Source organism: Hyperolius riggenbachi, chromosome 2 (genome assembly GCF_040937935.1).
Source record: "Hyperolius riggenbachi isolate aHypRig1 chromosome 2, aHypRig1.pri, whole genome shotgun sequence".
Classification (NCBI taxonomy): Eukaryota; Metazoa; Chordata; class Amphibia; order Anura; family Hyperoliidae; genus Hyperolius; species Hyperolius riggenbachi.
In genome coordinates this window covers 326065930-326084996 of record NC_090647.1, presented here as the reverse complement: position 1 = coordinate 326084996, position 19067 = coordinate 326065930, and the positions used below count along the sequence as shown (strand labels likewise).

At 44.2% G+C, this 19067-nt stretch overlaps 1 protein-coding gene across 11 annotated transcripts in view; it reads right to left on the bottom strand.

The window, feature by feature from the left end:
- LOC137546613 (delta-type opioid receptor-like) overlaps nt 1-19067 on the bottom strand; it is a 146807-nt gene that overhangs the window by 11163 nt on the left and 116577 nt on the right. Inside the window, exon 1 of one of the 11 annotated variants that reach the window (XM_068269281.1) lies at nt 7413-7487. The exons of 9 other annotated variants lie outside the window; for them this stretch is intronic. The gene's annotated coding sequence lies outside the window, so the exon portion shown is untranslated. Of the gene's footprint in view, nt 1-6175; nt 6234-7412; nt 7488-19067 lie in introns of those variants that run through there. One more of the 11 variants, XM_068269280.1, reaches the window with a different exon arrangement.

Below are 19067 nucleotides of genomic sequence, written 5' to 3'. Positions count from 1 at the left end.
AAGCATAGAGGGAGACCAGGGGAGAGAGAGGACACAGGAGGAGCACAGGGGAGTGATGGAGACAAAGAGGAAGGGGGGGGGGGGCAGGATGCACAAAGGAAGTACCAGGAGAGAGAAGGATGAACAGAGGGGGGGCACAAAGAGACAAAAGGGAGGACAGGGGCAGAGGAAGAGGGACAGAGGGGGTCACGGAAGAGCCATGAGAAAAGAGAAAGCAATCGCAATCGGTTTGCTGCACCGATTGTCGTTGACGTGCCTGATCATGATCTTATGTCTAGGTACAGCAGGGTGTGAGCCTGGGGTCTCTGGCTTTCATAGCTGCTAGGCAGTCTTTTCATGAAGTATGTTTGTTGACCAGTGAAGGCATGTTTGTTTAAATTAACTTGATCAAAAGACGTTTTTTCATGGGCAGTGACACCAGAGTGTGAACATGCCCTTTGAAAAGGATACCATTTGGTGAGCCCCAGCAAAGCGAGCTTCCCACACAGCAGGGCTTAGACACAGCGGAGCCGTATAGCCAGCCTTAGGAAGAAATGTAGTATATGAGTTTTAGCCTGTTTAAGGAATAGCGTTTATATGAGAGATATGAACAATATCATTTGATTCAGGGTTTCTTGACGGACATTTTGATACCAGTCTTGGGGGGCCAGGGATAAGCCATGGCCAAGTATCACACCTCTCAGGAACTAAACATAATATGGTAGCCACGTCTGGTGTCATAGGAATTGTCATATTCTGAAGAATATGAATCTGTCATCCACATAAATATGGCATTTCCTGTTTTTGAATTACAGCGTTTTATACGTTTAAGCCTAAATCTCTCTCCAAGGACTTGAACTGTGATTGGCTTGTCAACCAGAGGGGCGGGCTTAGTCCCACCCCTAAACTCGCTTCCATAAAACCAAGCTTGAGGCAGAGAGGAGGAGTCCTCCCCTGTGTACCATCACCTGATCAAGCCAGCCAGAGGACCACGTGGCCATCTGCCTGAACTGAAACAAAGAATTGTTCCATGTGCTCAGATTTCTCAGAAAGGACATTTTTCATATTTTCACCTGACCTTAAGTATACGTATTTTCTTCCCTGTTTATTTTCATACTGCGCTATCATTGTCTCTATACAATTTGATTTTAATGATTTTCTGTATATATTAATTATTTATATTTAATTTATAATAATAGACTTCTAAAAGTCGGTTATTTGTCCAGCTACCCCTGCTATTCAGCCGCATAAACCAAATTCTAGCCTCTGAAAATCGCTACTGAGAATTGTTATTAGTCAGAACAGGGTGTGTTTTAACCGTTTTCCTGCAGGTCTTAGAGTTAGTCAGTGGGCTTCTCTGTCCCAGTTAAACAGAGATGGTGGCAGCCTAATATTTTGTGTTTAATAGATCGCATGCCTCTCTCTGGTCTGTCTGCTGCCAAAATTCCAGCGGTTTCTGTGCACCAATTGCGATCACAGATTGCATGGTCTGTGTGCTGAAACCGATTGGAAGGCATTGTGTGGTCTGGCCACTAGGGGGCGTGTGACAGAGACCAGGGGGAGAAAAGGAGGCACAGAGCAGGCACAAGAAGACCAGGATGAGAGAAGGAGGCATAGTGGAGACACAGGAGGCATGAAGAGGTCGCAATGGGTGCAGTGGATGCACAGGTGGCACAGTGGAAGAGCAGAAGGGGCAGTGGAAATAGAGGAGGGACACAGTAGGCACACATAGTTACATAGTTACATAGTTACTTTGGTTGAAAAAAGACATACGTCCATCGAGTTCAACCAGTACAAAGTACAACTCCAGCCTGCTCCCTCACATATCCCTGTTGATCCAGAGGAAGGCGAAAAAACCCTTACAAGGTAAAAATTCCTTCCCGACTCCAGATGGCAATCAGATAAAATCCCTGGATCAACATCATTGGCATTACCTAGTAATTGTAGCCATGGATGTCATTCAACGCAAGGAAAGCATCTAAGCCCCCTTTAAATGCAGGTATAGAGTTTGCCATAACGACTTCCTGTGGCAATGCATTCCACATCTTAATCACTCTTACTGTAAAGAACCCTTTCCTAAATAAATGGCTAAAACGTTTTTCCTCCATGCGCAGATCATGTCCTCTAGTCCTTTGAGAAGGCCTAGGGACAAAAAGCTCATCCGCCAAGCTATTATATTGCCCTCTGATGTATTTATACATGTTAATTAGATCTCCTCTAAGGCGTCTTTTCTCTAGACTAAATAAACCCAGTTTATCTAACCTTTCTTGGTAAGTGAGACCTTCCATCCCACGTATCAATTTTGTTGCTCGTCTCTGCACCTGCTCTAAAACTGCAATATCTTTTTTGTAATGTGGTGCCCAGAACTGAATTCCATATTCCAGATGTGGCCTTACTAGAGAGTTAAACAGGGGCAATATTATGCTAGCATCTCGAGTTTTTATTTCCCTTTTAATGCATCCCAAAATTTTGTTAGCTTTAGCTGCAGCGGCTTGGCATTGAGTACGATTATTTAACTTGTTGTCGATGAGTACTCCTAAGTCCTTCTCCAAGTTTGATGTCCCCAACTGTATCCCATTTATTTTGTATGGTGTTAGACCATTGGTACGACCAAAATGCATGACTTTACATTTGTCAACATTGAATTTCATCTGCCATGTATGTGCCCATATAGCCATCCTATCCAGATCCTGTTGCAATATAACACTATCTTCCTTAGAGTTGATGATTCTGCACAATTTTGTATCATCTGCAAAAATAGCAACATTGCTCACTACTGTATCCACTAGGTCATTAATAAATAAATTGAAGAGCACTGGACCCAGTACAGACCCCTGTGGGACCCCACTGCTAACAGTCTCCCATTTTGAGTATGATCCATTGACCACAACTCTTTGTTTTCTGTCCATTAGCCAGTTCCCTATCCAAGCACACAGACTCTTCCCCAGTCCTTGCCTCCTCATCTTTTGCACCAGACTTTTGTGGGGAACAGTGTCGAATGCCTTAGCAAAGTCTAAGTATATCACATCTACAGCATTCCCAATATCCATATTAGCATTCACTACCTCATAAAAGCTGAGCATGTTAGTCAAACAGGACCTGTCTTTAGTAAACCCATGTTGATGCTGAGAAATAAGATTATTTTCTACTATGAAGTCATGTATAGTATCTCTTAGTAACCCCTCAAATAGTTTGCATACAACTGATGTTAAGCTTACAGGTCTATAATTTCCTGGATCTGATTTTTTGCCCTTCTTAAATAATGGGAAAACGTGGGCTGTACGCCAATCCACTGGGACTCTGCCAGTTGCAAGAGAGTCACAAAAGATAAGATAAAGGGGTTTATCTATAACTGAACTTAATTCCCTTAGGACCCGAGGATGCATGCCATCCGGGCCAGGTGCCTTGTCTATTTTTAATTTATTTAGTCTTGCCTTTACTTCTTCCTGCGTTAAGTATTTAATATTACAGTTAGAAGATTGAGACTCTTCCGCCTCTGTAATTTGCAACAGTGCTGTTTCCTTTGTAAAGACAGAAGCAAAGAAAGCATTTAATAACTCTGCCTTACCTTGGTCATCCACCATTGAGTTCCCACCCTCATCCTTTAGGAGTCCTATACAGTCAACCTTTCTTTTTTTAGAGTTGATGTACTTGTAAAACTTTTTTGGGTTAGATTTGATATCCCTAGCGATTTGATTTTCAGCTTCGATCTTTGCTAGCCTAATTTCTTTTTTACAATTTTTATTGCACTCCTTGTAATTGCTGAGTGCAGCCTCGGTCCCCTCCTGTTTTAGGACCTTATAGGCATTCTTTTTCCTCTTCATTTTATCTATAACCTTTCTATTCATCCATAGAGGCCTTTTTTTATTCCTAGACATTTTGTTTCCATATGGGATATACATACTACAATATTGATTGAGAATACGTTTAAAAGCTTGCCATTTCCCTTCAGTGTCCTCCCCTTGTAGTACATTATCCCAGTTCACCAAACTTAGTGCCTGCCTGATTTGATTGAACTTTGCTTTTCTAAAATTCATAGTTTTAGTGGTCCCGCTGCCCCGTGGCCTATCAGTCACCAGATCAAACGTTATCATGTTGTGATCACTATTTCCCAAATGTTCTTGAACCTGCACATTTGATACATTATCTGGTCTATTCGAAATGATCAGATCCAGTAACGCATTCCCCCTAGTTGGTTCCGTTACCATTTGAGTCAAGTAATTGTCCTGTAGTGCTGCCAGAAATCTGCTGCTTTTACCAGAATGGGTAGCCTCAATACCCCAGTCAATGTCTGGAAAGTTGAAGTCGCCCATAACTATGACCTCATTTTTACTTGCCGCTTTTTCAATTTGCTGTAGTAATTGCAGTTCTGCAGCTTCATTAATATGAGGTGGTCTGTAGCATACCCCAATAAGCAATTGGCAACTTTTATTTCCACCATGAATATTTACCCAAACGGACTCCACATCTTCGCAATCTTCCTCCATCTCATCGTTGAGGACAGCTGTAAAAGAATTTTTAACAAAGAGACAAACCCCTCCACCTTTTTTCCCTGTTCTATCCCTCCTGAACACATTGTATCCTTTTAAATTGGCTATCCAGTCATGACTTTCATCCATCCATGTCTCGGTTATTCCCACAATGTCATAGCCTTTGTCATTCAGAATGAACTCTAGTTCATCTATTTTATTTGCAAGGCTCCGAGCATTGGTTATCATGCACTTTATATTTTTACCACCACATTTACCAATTTTGTTTACCTGAAATGGGCTACTTGAAGTTTTACCAACCTCCTTAATCTTTACACTGTCCCCACCCCCTCTCCACCCCCCATAATGTTAGGCTCCCACTGTCTTTTTACCTTATCTTGTCTATATGTTGAGACTTTATCCTCCCGCCTCCCCCCAGATCCTAGTTTAAAATCTCCTCCAACCGTATAGCCATCTTCTCCCCCAATGCAGCTGCACCCTCCCCATTAAGGTGCAGCCCGTCCCTGCTGTAGAACCTGTAGCCGACTGCAAAGTCTGCCCAGTTCTCCAGGAACCCAAACCCTTCCTTCCTACACCAATTTCTCAGCCACTTATTTAACTCCCTAAGCTCCCTCTGTCTCTCAGATGTAGCACGTGGCACTGGCAGTATTTCAGAGAACACCACCTTGGAGGTCCTTGCTTTAAGTTTATCTCCAAGTACCTGAAAATCATTTTTGAGGACCTTCCATCTCCCACTAACTTTGTCATTGGTGCCAATGTGTACCATGACAGCCGGGTCTTCCCCAGCCCCACCCAATAATCTGTCAATTCTTTCCGCTATATGCCGAACCCGAGCACCCGGGAGGCAACAGACTGTACGGCATTCACGGTTTCTTCGACAGATTACCCTGTCTGTGCGCCTAATAATTGAATCCCCTACCACCAGTACCTGTCTAGCCTTAGCTGCACTCCTATTCCCTTTCTCGTTACAGCAGTCTGCCCCTTGGTTGCTAAGGAGCACATCCTGCTGCAGCATTGCTACTCCAGAGTCGTCCTCACCAATATTACGCAAACAAGCCTACTTATTAGTGAGGGACAACTCGGGACTAGCCTCCCTGCCACTTTTTCCCCTACCCCTTCTAACTGTGACCCAACTAGCGGCTACCTCTGCTTCTTGCTCCGGCTTTACTCCACCCACCTCATCTTCAAGGGTTCCATCAAGTGTCTGGATCGTGAGATCTAAGCTCATCTCCATGTTGTGTATGCGTCTCAGTGTTGCGAGATGCTTATTTAGCTCTGCGACTTCCGCCTCTAACCGAGCAACACGCACACATCCAGGGCAACAGTAAACACCCTCAATCCGCTGATCAAGGCCAGAGTGGAAGCAGAGGGCACAACAAATCACAATGGGCAGGGGAACAAAGAGGGGCAGTGGAGGTACAGGGGAAAAACAGGTGGCACAGTGGAGGCACAAAGGGGACAGTGGAGGTACAGGGGGGACAGAAGTGACACAGGGGAGACACAGGTGGCTTAGTATGGGCAGTGGAGGTACGGGGGTGGGCACAATTGGGGCAGTGGAGGAACAGAGAACAGTAGAGCACAGTGGAGACACAGCAGTGGGCACAGTGTTCTGACTTACAAATGGATTCAGGTTAAAAACTAACCTACAGTCTCTATCTCGTTGGTTAACTGGTGACTACCAGTACATAGGACAATGTTTTTCTCACCTGTAAGCTACTTAGAACAAAGGGTTAAAAGTTGGCGTTATATTCTTTATTCATTTAACCCATTCAGGTTCCGTCGTTTTCACGTGAGAAATGTTCACCTCTCATTCATTAGCCTATAACTTTATCACTACTTATCACAATGCACTGATCTATATCTTGTTTTTTCCGCCACCAATTAGGCTTTCTTTGGGGGGTACATTTTGCTAAGAGCCACTTTACTGTAAATGCATTTAAACAGGAAGAATAAGAAAAAAATGGAAAAATTCATTATTTCTCAGTTTTCAGCCATTATAGTTTTAAAATAATACATGCCTCCATAATTCAAACTCACGTATTGTATTTGCCCATATGTCCCGGTTATTACACCGTTAAAATTATGTCCCTATCACAATGTATGGCGACAATATTTTATTTGGAAATAAAGGTGCATTTTTTCCATTTTGCATCTATCACTATTTACAAGTTTAAAATAAAAAAAAATATAGAAATATTTCATCTTTACATTGATATTTAAAAAGTTTAGACCCTTAGGTAAATATTTACATGTTTTTTTTCTTTTTTATTGTAATGGATTTTTTTTTTATAGTAAACATTTTATTTGGGTACTTTTGGGAGGGTGGGAGGTAAACAATAGATTTATAATGTAAATGTGTGTTAATTCTTTTTTTTTTTTTTTTTCAGGTGTAGTATTACTTTTTGGCCACAAGATGGCGGCCATGAGTTTGTTTACATGACGTCACTCTAAGCGTAGCACGCGCTTAGAGTGACACATCGGGAAGGGAACGGCCAGAAAAGGCGCAGCTTCCGAGAGAAGCTGTCGCTTTTTCAGCGGGGGAGAGGAATCAGTGATCGGGCTCCATAACCCGATACATTGATTCCTTGGCTACCGAATCCACGGCCGGGAGTGTACGTGCACGCGCACGATCGGCCGCGGGAGCGCGCGGTAGCGCGCATGGTTCCTGGACGTAAAAACTACGTCCAGGAACCAAAATAGGTTAATCATGCAAATAAAAAATTTGCCCTGTTTAATCAGTTGATATGCGTTTTTTCTTCTTATCCATAGCAGTGCATTGTGAAAAAGATTTAAGTTAAAATGCGTATAGTGTGAAGTGTGTCATAGGCAGGACCTGTTCAAGTAACAATGGGGCCCTAGGACAAAATTAGCCTGGGGGCCCCCCAACAGAAACCCCCCGACCAAAAAGCATCATTAGGGGCCTTTTATTGCAGCCAAATTTACCTCCTGGGCCCCTGAGCTGGCTGCTGACCCTCCCTCAATCACCTCCCAACTTAACAGACTCTGCAGAGTCCCTGGGAAGCCACAGTTAAGATGGGGGAGGGCCCCCTTGGGGGGCCCTACATGCTCTAGGGCCCGGGGGCAATTGCCCATTTTTTCCTATGGTAGCTCCGGCCCTGGCCATAGGAAAACATGGGCGTTACTTTGAAAATCAGTTGTCCTTTCAGTTATAACTGAGAGCAACTGATTAAGTTTAAACGGGGCCTGAGTGTGGTGTATGCACTAAACTATGCCGAGTGTGTAAAGTCTTATTGCGCAATGAGTACAGCAGAATACATCACATGCAATGCATTATGCTCCATTCATTGGGCTCGATTTACAAAGCGGTGCTAACTCAGTTAGTGACTTTAGGCGTGATAACCATTGCACCACAATGGTGAATAGCCAGTTTAGGCGTGATAAGTTTAGGCGTGATAAGTTTAGGCGTGATAAGGTTAGATAAGTTTAGATCGCGCGCAAAGTCCCGCATGTAAAGCAGCGCCATTAAACTCTATGCGGAGTGCACCAGACTTTGCTAGCGCAAAACTTTTGATCAGCTGTGCACTGCGGTGCTAACCCAGTTGGTGCTATAGTTATCAGGCCTAAACTTATCACACCTAAACTTATCACATCTAAACGTATCACGCCTAAACTGAGTTTAGGCGTGATAAAGGGCTTTTCACCAGCGTGCTAACTGTTAGCACCGCTTTGTGAATCAAGCCCATTGTGCGTAAGACTTTACGCATGCAATTCTGCTTAATGCAGTTTAGTGCATACACCCCAGTAGCACTTAACCCTGGCAACTCTTGCACGTAGTTTACGCATCTGCGAATGTACTGAACAGTACAGTCACTCTGTATGCCTGCGTGGGCTTATGTATGCAGCAACAGTAACTGAGCAGCTAAACAAAAAATAACATATTAGGCAACAAGCGGAAGGAGGGGTTTGTCCCTTGCCCTGGAAGGAAGTCTGTTCCTGCAAATGTTTCTGCACAACAGCTCTAGGGCTCCTTAATGTAGCCATTTTAATAAACAGATGAGAAGAAATGGTAGCTATTCTCACATGACTGTACAGGTGTATCCTTCCTCCTCCTTTTAAGCGAGACACTCCAAAAACATTAGGATTTACACGAGCTACTTACTACTTACTACTATCTGCTTCCAGTTACATAACAAGTAAATGTCTGATACCCTGATCAATATACAAAAAAAAAGAGTTGTCTGAAAATTGGAACATGACTTTAACATTAAATTACAAAATATCTTGTGTGTCAATTTAACACTGAATCTCTCAGACAGTCAAAGAAAGTCTATACATTTTTTTAAGAACTTCCATTTTTTTCTGAAAGGAGGTGGATTAAAAAACCCTCATATGATTATATATTAACGGAGACTGATCCATAATTCAAGAACATCTGGACTGACACAGACTTCACATTATCCATAATAAGTCTTAAGCATGAAAGAGACTAATCTTTGTACAAATTGGCCCCCATAAGCAGCACATTTTCTGAGACTGAATTCTAGTTCTTCTCATCACATGGGCTTGTAAAGGAATGCCCAGAAGATGCAAAATAGAAGCAGATTAATCGCAGTAATAATCAAACCAGCTGAACTGGCTTTACACTTTTTATAAAATTATAATTATTCATGAATTCTTTATTGCCTGAATATATGCGCAAGGCTAATAGTAATGGAAATATTTATTGTCTGTATGTATGCGCAAGGCTAATGGTAACATAAGTAATTTATGTACATCACAATTATCTGTTTTGTTTGACGTATGTTCTCTTCTATTCATCTTTCCTTTTTTTATATATTTATTATATTACTTTTTTCTTAAACAGCCCATACAATAAACAATATTTTTGCTCAATTCGACATTCTAATGTCTAATTGGGCAAAATCATGTTTTCCCACCTTACCGTGGCCATCACTTGGGCAACATCCCATAATCAGGACAGGTATTTTTTCCGTATTCGACCCCGCAGTATCGGTCATAATGTCGATCGAGGGTAGATTGTGGGACGATCTGTGCCTTGGTTGAATAGTGTATGGGTAGCTTTACTCAGTAAGTTTGCAAAGACAGGGCTGCTGTATCTTGGTATCACTATTTCTGTTGTGCTGTACGGACCCCACAGTATAAGAGGCTCTTGACTGCAGGCATTATTGTTGGAGTGAAGCCCAACACTGTGGTCAGGAACTGGAAGATTAGCCTTCCATCTGGTGGCTAAAGCAACATCCAGAACACCCTCCAGGCCTCGTGCTGCTGTTATATCCGACTGTAAGCCAGCTGAGACTCTTGGATCCTCTGTTTAGTGTCTGAGCATTGCTGAGACGTGTGCTACAACCTTTGCTGGAATTTATAATCCACTCAGTGTTGTGAGTGTGGAAGGCCCTGTTTTAATTTAAAGGAATACTATCAAACTTAACAAATTTCTGTCAGTAGCATAAATCGAAATGGCAAAAACAGTCTGTGAGAACACAGCATATCTTTTTGCTGTGCAGTGTTTCTTTTTCTTTTAATTTACCTTACAGACAGATCCCCTGACAAGCTGACGGTGACGGCTAATGGGGCAGCTCATTATGTGAGAGGGGATTCCTTTTTACAGTGCAGTAGTGGATTATACTATTTTTCATGTTTCCCCATATAAGAGAGGATTATTCAGCGTGCCACCTGCCGAAATAGGCTGCTATGAGGAGCGAGAGACAACCGGTCTCGCTCCTACTCTGCCCGGCCAATCCCCCCAGAAGCAGACTTCCGCGTGTCGGCCTGCCGCTGCATCATTCGTTATTTGTCATTGCTCTGCAACAGCAAACATATAAAGTGACACATTTACTCCCCTCTAGTCAGATGCTTCTTGGCAGTTTCCCTCCTCTACCTGGATCCTGCTTGGCACAATTACCCTTCACTATGCTGATCCCGCTTGGCACAGTTAGTGTTAAGTACCCTGATCCTGCTTGGCTCAGATACCCTTTTCTAACTTGATCCTGATTGGCACAGGTACCCTCCACTATCCTGGTTCTGCTTGGCACAGTTACCTTCCACTACCTTTATCCTGCTTGGCACAGTTACCCTCCACTACCTTGATCCTACATGGCACAGGTACCCTCCACGACCCTAATTCTGCTTGGCACAATTACTAACCACTACCCTGATCCTGCTTGGCACAGTTACCCTCCACTACCCTAATCCTGCTTGGCACATTTACCCTTCACTACTCTGATCCTGCTTGCTTGGCACAGTTACCCTTCACTACCCTGGCACAGTTACCCTCCACTACCTTGATGCTGCTTGGCACAGTTACCCTCCACTACCCTGATCCTGCCTGGCACAGTTACCCTCCACTACTTTGATCATGCTTGGCCCAGCTACCCTCCACAACAATGATGCTGTTTGGCACAGTTACCCTCCACTACCCTGATCCTGCCTGGCACAGTTACACTCCACTACTTTGATCATGCTTGGCCCAGCTACCCTCCACGACCCTGATGCTGTTTGGCACAGTTACTTCTACTACCTTGATCCTGCTTGGCACAATTACCGTCCACTACCCTGATCCTACTTGGCACGGTTAACCTCCACTACCCTGATCCTGCTTGGCACAGTTACCCTCCACTACCTTGATCATGCATGGCACAATTACTCTCCACTACCTTGCTCATGCTTGGCACAGTTACTTCCACTACCTTGATCCTGCTTGGCACAGTTACCCTTCATTACCCTTATCCTGCCTGGCATGATTACCCTCCACTACTCTGATCCTGCTTTGCACAGTTACTCTCCCCTTCCCTCATACTGCTTGGCATAATTACCCTCCACTACCCTGATGGCACAGTTAACACTGCAATCTCCTCGTTATGGCTGTCACAATTTACTCTCCGCCATCCTGATTTCCTTAGTATTAGTATTTATTTATAGAGCGTCAACATCTTACTGATACTCTTTATAAACATTTATTCTGGAATACCACAAACAACAGCACTCTTGTCCTGGCTCTGTGCCGATGGGATAGGGGGCCGCTCAATATTCAGGCATGTTCTAGGTTGTCCTACCACAAAGTAGCAGACTGAATGCCTAGCAGTGCTTACAGATATCTTTAAACTTTTTTAAAAGTCTTTGGCAATTGCTTGTTATATGCACATTAATAAACTGTCTAAACTTGGGTGCTAAAGACTAGTTCATGGTATTGAGAAACATAAATTAGAAATTTCTGCAAATGCAGACTTCTTCTACACCACCTGCTTCACAAAGTCTCCTAGTGGTTCTCTAGTTCATTATGAGGAGGAAGCCTGAACTTCTGCTGTTGAAGCTGGTATTTGATTGATCCAGCTTTTGAGACTCCTGGGGTTGTTCCTGAAAAGAAACAGCAGGGCAGAGAAACCTAATAATGTGGTTTATGGTTCCCGCCAAAGCTGTAACTAATCAACATATTCCTGGCCATTAATGTAGCTCTAGACATTGTAAAAGTCACCATACTACATTAAACTCTTTGATAAGCACACAGATATGGACCTTACTCTAAGCCTAGCTGCTCAAGTCCCAGAAGGTACTTATGCTGGGATCAGGGTGTGCCTGAACCTGCCACACACATTTCATTACAGAATATTTTCTGGTTTTAGTTTAGCAGTTTAATGGTCATAAAGTGTCCATGTACAGCTATGAAGTACTACTAATCAGTGGTGTAGCTAAGGAGCTTTGGGCCCTGATGCAGTTTTTACAATGGGGCCTCCCAAGCACTCTATACATAACAATTGACATGACGCACCAAAACCCGCCAATGGCCACTACAGTGTCAGAGATGCAAGAAGGGGATGGGGAGCAGTTTAATGATTACCACTATGCAAAGTATCTATAGAAGTGATTATTATGAGCACAGGACCAATGGAAAGCTAATACTGCAGTTGAGGGAAGGCCCCTCAGGGCCCAAGGGCCCCGATGCGGTCGCAATCTCTGCATCCCCTATTGCTACGCTCCTGCAACTGATAAAATGTGTCCCCAGGTGCCAGAGATGATATTACCTGCCATAGGGGCTAATTGGAAAATGTGGAGAAACACTGCTCTAAAACGCTTACCTGCCTGGGTTATCGTCCTATTAAAGCCTAATTGCTGAGATAACTAATTAAGTGCAAATAAAAGTTCACACTACTATAGCCTAAACACCCCTCTACATCTGTCTGCAGCTTTCATACAGCAAATCACTGTAAGGTCTTGCATGTGTCAAGATCTATGCATATTTCTGTGACAAATTGTTAACCATCTCACACTCTTATTGGGAGGGCGGGGGAAGGGTGAAGGGGAGCAGAGTGGGAGTGATGTCACATGAGGGGTGGGGTAAGTGGTAATAGCAATGCTATCAGCCATCTCTAGGCCAAAACGATCTGCTAGGCAAATCGCTGGCTGAGCATCTAAGAGTTGGGGGCTTCTGTACACATGCTGGATTCTCATCAGAAGCAGTCGTTATTGGCCAACTCTAGCATGTTTAATCCTGCATGTATAGGGATTTATTATTAGCTGCTTGATTATTTTAAATTAACCCAGAATGCAATTAACTAGCAAGAGGGTTCTTATGACCAGAGTTTGGGATCCATGTCCTTAAAGAGGAACTCCAGTGAAAATATTGAAATAAAAAAGTGCTTCATTTTTACAATAATTATGTATAAATGATTTAGCCAGTGTTTGCCCATTGTAAAATCTTTTAAATCCCTGATTTACATTCTGAAATATATTACATGGTGACATTTTTACTGTTGGCAGGTGATGTAGCTGCTGCATGCTTTTTTGGCAGTTGGAAACAGCTGTAAACAGCTATTTCCCACAATGCAGCAAGGTTCACAGACAGGATACTGCCAGGAGTACCACGGTCCTCAGAGTTTCTTGTGGGAGGGGTTTCACCACAATATCAGTCATACAGCGCCCCCTGATGGTCTGTTTGTGAAAAGGAACAGATTTCTCATGTAAAATGGGGTATTAGATACTGATAGGGATAAAGTTGAATTCTTGGTCGGAGTTTCTCTTTAAGCTATGTACACAACAACTGTCACCCAAGATGTATTGTACAAATACACCGCTCAGTTATCTGCTGAGAATGGTCTATTCTATGGAGAGGGAAGGATGAGAGAGGTGCCATGCTGCTATGGTTGCTGACTGACGTGGAATAAACAGGAAGTGAGTATATCTGAGGAATGATAAATCTCAGACACAGACTAGATATTGTGAGAGTGTATATAATCCTGACTCTGGGGAGAACATACAAATAGCTTATATTTGAAAAAGAGCCAGAATTCAGGTTCACTTCACAGCCACCAAAAATCGATCAAAAATTATTGATTAGCTTCAAGCAAGTAGAGAGTTTTCAGACAGATGCAATCAAAATGATCAAATTTGCCTGATATTGATTGCACCTCTTGATGTGTTTCTGTACTGTATATCTTTATTTTACAGTGATAGTTAATTATCAGATATGTGTGAGTCCCAACCACTTACATTATTCTAGAGAAAATAGGAGAAAAGTGCACACAAATGTCTCTGGAGCTCTTCAGGGATTTTACACTTTGTACCATTCAGTATCGAAGTCCCTATCAACCGCGAGACCAATTATCAGAAGAAAAGGTCTGACATGACCCTTCTTAGATTAGAACCTGCTCACGTGTGGCATTTTCTGCTCTTGCTCTTTGATGTCCTCCCGCTATTTTATCATGGTTACAATTTCAAGTGAATCTGATGACCTGATATCAATATTCTTTACCTGGCAAAACAGTAACTCTTCTTCACAGCCTCATCTCCAGGCAGCTTGCTGCTTAGAAGCAATTTGTGACTCTGCTATCAATCCTGCGTACATTTCTATGCTTTAACAGTTATCTGCCATCTTAATCTAAGGAACATCTCAAAAATACTTCCACCCCTGATGTATGACAACGCTAAAATATGGGTGAGTGATCACATCATATATTGCAGTAGCCTGCTTTCCTGTGGTTTGGCTTCACAACAGGTACAGTATATGACTTATTAAATCAACATGCTGTCGTTCTCAAAACCTGAAAAGCACATTTCCCTGATAAATGAAGTGTTATTGCATGCTTGTTTCTCGGGGCTGGTGAGGCAGGGTGCAGTGCCAGAGGAGGGAGCAGCAGGGGTGCAGAGTAAGAACCCCCTTCTTACTCTGCATCCCTGCTGCTTCCCCCATCTGTCACATCTGGCCCTGGGTGCAGCAACTGGGGCTTGCATAGTATGCAGAGTATCGTGTGCAGTGTTAGAAGTGCTTCTCTTACGTCTTCCGGGCAGGTGCCTTCAGCTATGTGCATCCATCCACTCACTGCTCACATCTCACTCTAGTGCCCAGCATCTCAAACTCCTCATATCTTGTGTGACGCAGGAGGGGATGCCAGGCATAGTGAGAGGAGGACGCCCGTTGGAGGAGGTGAGAGGAGCACTGCTACTGCTGCGCCCAGTACTGTTTATAGACTAATCTGGGGGAACACAGGACAGGAGTCTACTAACACCATCAGGGAAGCTATATTGAGTAGGAGGGGCTACATTTAGTTACCTATACTGGGGGCTCCTGTGGCTACCTATACTTGGCGGGAGGATGCATCTTGCTACCTAGTACTGGGGGCTACCTATACTGAATGCGGATGCATCTGGCTACCTAATACTGGGGGATACTCTGGCCACCAATATTGAAGGTCCTGTCTGGCTACCTTTACCAGGAAAAGGGGAGATACATATGCAGGGGCGTAGCAATAGGGAGTGCAGAGGTTGCAACCGCATCAGGGCCCTTGGGCCAGAGGTGCCCTTCCTCAACTGCAATGTTAGCTCTCTATTGATCCTGTGCTCATAATAATCACTTCTATAGGTACTTTGAATAGTGGTAATCATTAACAAACTGTTCCCCATCCCTTTCTTGCACCTCTGACACTGTAGTTGCCATTGGCAGGTTGTAGGCAGGTTAGGGGGCCCCATTGTAAAACTTGCATCGAGGCCCACAGCTCCTTAGTTATGCCACTGTACATATGTACTACCTAATACTGAGGGCTCCTCATGCTACCTATATAGAGTGTTAAGTCTGTCTTCTTATACTGTCGGGCTACCTCTGGCCCGCTAATACTGGGGGTTACCGAATACTCTGGTCACCACATCACAACAGCGTGCTTTAGTCTAGCAGATGGGAAGATAAACTTATGTGTTGCAATGGGGAATTTTGGGGGATGTATGTTAAAGTTTCTAGGACTCTATACCTCATCCGGCCTATTGTAAGATCTCTCCTCACTTGTAGTCTAAAAACCCTATGTTGTAAGGGAAATACCTTGTAACAGCACCCAATTTTTTGAGTAGAACAAATTCCCAGATGGAATGACGAGGGAGAGAAACAGCTTACTCCATTTTCAGGAACATTTTATGTCAAAATGACACCAAATGACAGATTCCCAGTTATCATAAGCATTTATTGATTGTGTACTTTGGGATGGGATAACACTTTTCAAGGAAAAAAATCCACCTTCACTAAAAATGCTCACAATGCTTTCAGTGTATAAGTCATCATGTATGAATGTCTTAGAGGGTTGGTAAACTGACATGTCTGATTTCCAACCATGACACAAGTACATTTCCTTGTATTCTCCAACGCACAGACGGTAAAACCCTATTGACTAGTCTCTTCCTGTATAAAGAATGAGCTGTCCAGAGCAGAGAGCATTGCATACAATCCTACCCAGATCAGTCAGCCAACTGATACAGCCCCCCGGGACTTTGCTATCAGCAATCCTGAAGCACTCCTTCAGCAACCAATCAGTGTGCCAAGCATAAATATAGAAACTTTTGTCTCCCAATGAGCTCCAGCCAACATGTTTGTTTTGACAGGCAATGGACATTGGATGCTTTTGATCACATGGCATATAGCCTCACCTAGGGGCTTTTCAGTACCAGCCATTTCATTAGGAATGATTTTTAGCCTGGTAGTCTAGCTGGTTAGATTGGTGCTGAGCAACAGGTGTAGTATAACAATAATTGTACAATTTTTTTGCTTGGGGGTTTATTAAACGACATTTAAACTATATCACACAAGGTTCTAGAGGAGCTACTGCAGAAGGATATAGCTTTTTCCAAAGTCCACTTTCACTGTGTCATAATTGTATGGGGCTTTTTTTCGACTGCATTTGCAACTATATTAGAGCATGTGGGGCCAGGCAGGGACCAGTGTCCCCCTCTTTATACAATGACCTTGTGGTGGGAGTAGCTATTTGGTGGTAAGTAGAAAGCACATTATGTCTTCCACCATTCAACTACCTCCAGCTCCCTTGGTGGGACATGGAGTTAGGGAAGAACCTTTATCTTCAAAATTTAAACAAGGGTTATTTGCAAAGGAAAGGATTTAGGGCAGATTTTCTTAGGAGGGACTTTTTCTCTCTTTTAGTCCCTAGCGGTTCTGGGTCATCATGAGCTATTTGGGTATTGCTTAGTACTGGTCTAAGCCCGATACCATAGAGCCACATCAATCCTTGATATGCACTGAGGAGGACCAGGAAGTCTGAAACAGGCTTTATGCATGTTGGGTTGATGTGGCTCTGTGAAATGTATACGCTATAGCCTCACTTTACACCAGCGATTGTGGATATGAGACTGGCTTAAGGGGCATAAAGAGATGATTTTCATATACAGGAGTGATGAATTATGGGAAACCACAGTTGCTCATTTAAAGCTGAATTATCACAAATACATCCTGTTTTAAGAAGGCATATTATACCCAGTGTTGCTTTACTAGGAGTGCTTTTTGGTCTCTTTTAGCCCCTTATACTTTCATAGTGGTTCTGGGTCACTATGAGATATCTGGATATTCTGGGGTATTTAAAAAGATGTTGACATTAAGAGCAATTGCTGCCATCCCAATGCTTGGAGATCAACAAATGTCTCTTTGTGATTCCATATGTAGGGCAAGGATACCCCCAAATATTTGTTTTTTATAATACCCTCAAAGCGATATGAAATTGCTACTCCACACCACTGTACATATTTTTTCTTTTTTTAAAGCAGAATATTTCCTTAGGCATGGTGGGTTTTCCATGCTGCATTGATGTGATTTGCTGCTGTAGTGGTCTTAACCACTTCCCGACCGCCCACTACACAGGGGCGGCGGGGAAGTGGAGCCCTGCAGGACGGCCTCACCCACAGGGGCGGCGGTCCATTTAAGGGCATGGGCGGAGCGATCGCGTCATCCGTGACGCGATCCTCCGCCGGCGCCTGTCACCGCTCGCTCGCCGCATCATCCCGCCGGCTATACGGAAGCGCCGGCGGGATGTTAACCCCGCGATCGCCGCATACAAAGTGTATAATACACTTTGTAATGTTTACAAAGTGTATTATACAGGCTGCCTCCTGCCCTGGTGGTCCCAGTGTCCGAGGGACCACCAGGGCAGGCTGCAGCCACCCTAGTCTGCACCCAAGCACACTGATTTCTCCCCCCCCCTGCCCCAGATCGCCCACAGCACCCATCAGACCCCCCCCCCCCCGCCCACCCCCCAGACCCCTGTTTGCACCCAATCACCCCCCTAATCACCCATCAATCACTCCCTGTCACTATCTGTCAACGCTATTTTTTTTTTATCCCCCCCCCTGCTCCCTGCCCCCTCCTGATCACCCCCCACCCCTCAGATTCTCCCCAGACCCCCCCCCCCAGACCACCCCCCCTGTTTACTGTATGCATCTATCCCCCTGATCACCTGTCAATCACCTGTCAATCACCTGTCAATCACCCGTCAATCACCCATCAATCACCCGTCAATCACCCCCTGTCACTGCCACCCATCAATCAGCCCCTAACCTGCCCCTTGCGGGCAATCTGATCACCCCCCCACACCAATAGATCGCCCACAGATCCGACATCAGATCACCTCCCAAATCCATTGTTTACATCTATTCTCTCCTCTAAACACCCACTAATTACCCATCAATCACCCATCAATCACCCCCTATCACCACTTGTCACTTTTACCTATCAGATCAGACCCTAATCTGCCCCTTGCGGGCACCCAATCACCCGCCCACACGCTCAGATTGCCCTCTGACCCCCCCTTATCAATTCACCAGTGCATTAATTACATCTGTTCTTCCCTGTAATAACCCACTGATCACCTGTCAATCACCTGCCAATCACCTATCACCCATCAATCACCCCCTGTCACTGCCACCCATCAATCAGCCCCTAACCTGCCCCTTGCGGGCAATCTGATCACCCACCCACACCATTAGATCGCCCGCAAACCCGCCGTCAGATTACCTCCCAAATGTATCGTTTACATCTGTTATCTTCTCTAAACACCCACTAATTACCCATCAATCACCCCCTATCACCACCTGTCACTGTTACCTATCAGATCAGACCCTAATCTGCCCCTTGCGGGCACCCAATCACCCGCCCACACACTCAGATTGCCCTCTGACCCCCCCTTATCAATTCACCAGTGCATTAATTACATCTGTTCTTCCCTGTAATAACCCACTGATCACCTGTCAATCACCTGCCAATCACCTATCACCCATCAATCACCCCCTGTCACTGCCACCCATCAATCAGCCCCTAACCTGCCCCTTGCGGGCAATCTGATCACCCACCCACACCATTAG